The 4975-nt window shown below is 44.6% G+C and overlaps 1 pseudogene; it reads right to left on the bottom strand.

Moving 5' to 3' along the window:
• Positions 1-1082: 1082 nt before the first annotated feature.
• LOC109385003 (glycerophosphocholine phosphodiesterase GPCPD1-like) lies at positions 1083-3808 on the bottom strand (annotated as a pseudogene).
• Positions 3809-4975: the final 1167 nt, after the last annotated feature.

Genomic DNA, 4975 nt, shown 5'->3' with positions numbered 1-4975 from the left:
ACGTTGCTTCACTGGCCCAAGTTGGCACCATCATTGCACTCTTCCTGGGCGAGGCAGATCAGTTGCCGGCTTCTGGATGGCTGCTCACTGCGGCTGCTGGCCGCTCACGCTGGCTGCTGGCTACACATGGTAGCCCATGGCAACCCACTGCCACAGGGGCTGCAGCCTATGCCATCGCCGGCGACTCATGGCAGCCCAGCTCCAGGTGGAGCTGTTGTTCAGCATCTTAGCTGTAGAGGGCAGTGTCACTGGCCCTCATATGTGGGATCCGAACCGGGGCCCTCTGGCGTCCCAAGCCAGTTCTTAACCATTGCGCCACTCGGCCGGCCCCTTTTGTTTTTTTTAGGCAACAAAATATTTTCAGTCCTTGACACCTTCTACACTCATCTAGCACCACAGACGCAAGGAATTACAGTAAACGTGTACAATCTCATGCTTAAAACCTAAAGCATGCACTGAGTAGAATTTATACATAATGATCTACTGTACTAAGTATGCAATACATACTTCTGCTAATATTTTATACATTAAATTACCCTGCAGCATTTTGAAATTTTAACATTTATGCAAAACAGCTTTTGAAAGACTCATGAAATAAGTTTTCAAGGATCACCTCAAGGTTGTTTACACAGGCATTGGTTTGAGTAAGTGGGAAAATGGCAGCAGCCTCTAGGTGCATGCATTTGAGGTACTTATTTTTTTCCATGGTCAGGTATAATTATGCATAGTCATGTTCCTCAAGTGCTAAATATTTTAGACCTGATTGAATGAAAAGATGTACGAAGTGTAAATGAGATATTTATACAGTTAATTTCAAAGTGCTACACTTTTAATGAACATTTGTTTAACATTATACTTATATATATATTATATATATATATATATATATATATATATAATATATATATATATTTAGTTTAAAATAAATTTTCTCATTGTAATGAGACTGACTGGTAATTATACCTGCCAATTGATTTAAATAGCGTACTTGAAATTTTAGCAAGAACTGTAGTGAAACAGTAAAATACTTCATTATTGCTTAATTGGACTGAGAAACCTAAAAGGCATACACAAACAATGCTCTATGATGAAAAGTGAATACCCAGAAGAGTAGTGCATGCCCCCAAGTGAGTGGCCTCTGCCCAATAAAAACTCTCCACATTATCGATGCCATTGGCATCCATGTGAATATCAGGCTTCCCACACAAAGATGAGGGAACAAAGTGGCTAACAGTGGGACACAAACAGCTTTTAAGCTCTGGCAATTCTTGCTTTAGGTGTTCCAAGTGCTCCACTTGGAATATACTTGGCTGTTCAGGCATCCAATCATATATTCTATCATAAATTAGACTATTAACTCCAAATTCCTTCAATTTCTTCCTGTTTTCGGGATCGTTGGTATTATCACCCCAGCAGAATATGACTAGTCCCTTAGTTTTTGCCTCTTGAATGTAGGATGGATTTCTGAGCAGGTCTTCACTATGTGCATTTATCCCCAGCAGATTTTCAAACTGTGCAAAGCTCATTGCAATAGCGGTTGTCTGAGATCTGAGGTCCTTAAGTTCAGGTAAATATCAGACTTGCCCTGAGTCAAAAATAATATGGAATATTTATTCTGCTTGTGCTGAACCATTGTGAAAATAACTGCATCAAATGAAGAAAACACTATTCTCCTCTTCCCAGAATTTTCTAAGACAATTTTTTAAATGATATCCAAAACCAGATTCATGTCAAAATATGTTGATAAGTTACCATCCCACATTCCATCCCTTTATTAGCAGATCCACTTTATTTCTATGTTAAACCCTACATCTTCTGGCAAAGACTCTAAAATAATCCTAAGAGAAGGAAATGGCTGATTTTCAGAAAAATAATTTTCTTCTTCAACCGTAGATTCTGTCACATCTTTAGATTTTAGTGCAGTCACCTGAGTGAGCTTTAACAACTGGAGTTGGTGAAATGTTAATTCCTTTACTGGAATTTCAAATAATTCAACTGGATCAGCATCAAATTTCTTCTTCATAGTCAAACAGGTGAGATCATGATACACCACAGGCACAAAATCTTTTGAAAGATGTACATCAAATTCTACAAAGGCTGCACCATGACTAGCAGCATTTCTTTTTTATTTTTTAAGATTTTTATTGGGGAATTGGGGGATGGGAACAGTGCTAGGGAATTGGGGGAAGGGGAACAGACAAGGTTGCAGTCCTTTTGTTCTTCAGTCTAGTTGTGGAGGACGTTGCTTCACTGGCCCAAGTTGGCACCATCATTGCGCTCTTCCCGGGCGAGGCACATCAGTCGCCGGCTTCTGGACGGCCGCTCACTGCGGCTGCTGGCCGCTCACGCTGGCTGCTGGCTACACACGGTAGCCCATGGCAACCCACTGCAGCAGGGGTTGCAGCCTACGCCAACCCCGACGACTCATGGCAGCCCAGCTCCAGGTGGAGCTGTTGTTCAGCATCTTAGCTGTAGAGGGCAGTGTCACTGGCCCTCCTATGTGGGATCCAAACCAGGGCCCTCTGGTGTCCCAAGTCAACTCTTAACCAATGCGCCACTCAGCCTGCCCCTAGCAGCATTTCTTAAAGAAGCAATAGTATTTTCTTGAACTTTAGCAAGCTAAGCAGTTGTAGAATTCTCTGCACCTCGATGTCCAACATCCAATGGTATTCTTGGCTTCCAGTACTTGGAAAATGAAGATTTCATGTCACAATTGTATCCTGGTAACAGCTTAATAATTATATAGTCAGTTCTCACTTTGCCTTTTGTTTTTCTGGAATTTCTGCTCTTGATGGAAAGAGTAAGGATTCCAGCACTCCTCCCACTCTCAGCAATGGTGGATGATAAGGGGCATGTTGTACCCACGTGTCCAGAAAAAGCATCATCCTGAACTACGTGTTCACTGAGATCTTCCTCAAAAAATCAAATCCTGGGCAGACTGAGTGGCTCATTGATTAAGAGTTCGTTTGGGAGCACCAGCTCTGAGCAGCAGGGCCATGGTTTGGATCCTGTGGATGCTGTGCCCTCTACAGCTAAGATGGTGAGCAACATATCCAACTGGAGCTGGGCTGCTGTGACTTGCCGGTGAAGATGTAGGCTGCAGCAGGGCTGCAGTGGGTTGCCGTGAGCTACGTGAGCGGCCGATGAATGACCGGCCACCGACTGCCTCACCCTGGAAGAGCGCAATGATCATACCAACATGGGCCAGTAAAGCAACATCCTCCACAACTAGACTGAAGAACAAAACAGCAATTTGACTAACTGTACCCCTTCTCCGATTCCCCAACGCTGTTCCCCTCCCCCAAATCCCCAATAAAAAATCTTAAAAAAAAATCAAATATTAGTTCCAGGTTATCTGGTTCCATTGTCTGTATGCTATACTCCATCCAATGATCAGGCTGTAAGCCATACCCACACTCCAGCCGTGAATGCCTGCACTTGAACTCATTGTCACTTATTAAGGATATCTCCAAGCTATTGGACATTTTGTGAAGAGCAGTGGGAGACACCCTATCATCATCATCTTCCTCCAGACTCTCTAATGTCAGATTTACCCTAAATCTAGATTTTTTACATTTCTTCTTGGTTATTGAGACAGGAGGTTTTTTCAGAATAATGCAAACATAATCTTATTTCAGTCTGACACATGAGCCACCCCGAATCCAGAGTCTCAACACCATTGTGGATTCCAAATTGTCCATCGTCAATAATAATTTTACTTTCTTTGCTTCTAAAAAGCACCCTTTGAAGTAGTGATACTGAACTGATACTCCTCTACAATAAGTACAATGGTGGCTTTCCATAACATGCTTGGGCTTCAGTGAAAGGACAGTGAGTATGTGTGTGTGTGGGGGCGGGGTCCTCGAAGACATATTGGGCAGAGCAGACTGAGGTGTGTGCCTTCAGGGGGAGGTCTGGAGGACAGTCAGCATTTTCCCTGTGAGAGGTTCATCTTCTGTGAAAAGAATTTTATTACCTAGCTTTTGAAGCTGGTTGGATACGAGTTAACTGATTTGATTTGCTGCTGGCCTTGATTTCTCTACAAACATCATGCATTCTTAGGAGGTTTCAGTTTCTTCCAAAATAAGAGAACATGACCTACAAATTGTGACACACAGTGACACGCTTTAAAATACTAAATTTAACGATGGGTGAAACTGACATAGTGTTATGTTTAGAAGCTATTTAAGAGATTAAGTAAACATTCACTATTTTTAAACATTTTGGAGCCAATGTCTTCCCCCACCTCACCCCACGCCCCAAGGATTTTAATGAGCTGGAGGCCCCATGCCCACCGGGCCTCCAGAGAAAAACTGCCCAGAGGAAAGGCCTTCTCATGCCATCCTTCCATCTGTTCCGTCAGACAGTGGCTGCCAGTGCCTCTCCTGCTGAAGCTTGAGAGAGGACCTCTGGGAGGCGACAGGACAGAAGAGGGTGGGGCAGCGAAAGCACTGCTGTAAGTAGGAGGGAGAGCTGGAGAAAGTGGATCCGAGGAAGGAACAGGAAATAGGGAGGGAGCTGGGCGGCGGTGCTGAGGGTGGCTAGGGCAGCCCCCACACGAAGGTCAGAGCAGCCCAGCTATGGGCCTGCAAATGTTGGGCTCAGGAGTCTGAACTAAACCCAAGGCCACAGGAAGTCCTGGCCCGCTCCAGGCTGAGTGACAGCCGTGTGCCAAGAAGTCTGAACTTGCCAATTGTCAGGAGCCTGGAATGGGCACGCTGAGAGGCATTCTCAGGCCAGGCTGGGTTCTGTCCCCAGCTTCCCTGTGCCCCACCAATCTTGAAACCCCCATCTGTCCCATTTAGGCAAACAGCATTAAATACAATTTAAAAACCGAGGCCCACAGTGAAGAGGCTGAGCCCTGGAGCCAGAATGTTGAGTTCACATCCTGACTCCACTGCTATAATAATAGGACATGCTGGGCCGGCCGAGTGGCGCGATGGTTAAGAACTCGCTTGGGACCCCAGAGGGCCCC

The sequence above is a fragment of the Hipposideros armiger genome, unplaced genomic scaffold (genome assembly GCF_001890085.2).
Source record: "Hipposideros armiger isolate ML-2016 unplaced genomic scaffold, ASM189008v1 scaffold_107, whole genome shotgun sequence".
Classification (NCBI taxonomy): domain Eukaryota; kingdom Metazoa; phylum Chordata; class Mammalia; order Chiroptera; family Hipposideridae; genus Hipposideros; species Hipposideros armiger.
This window is presented reverse-complemented; position numbering and strand designations above follow the sequence as displayed.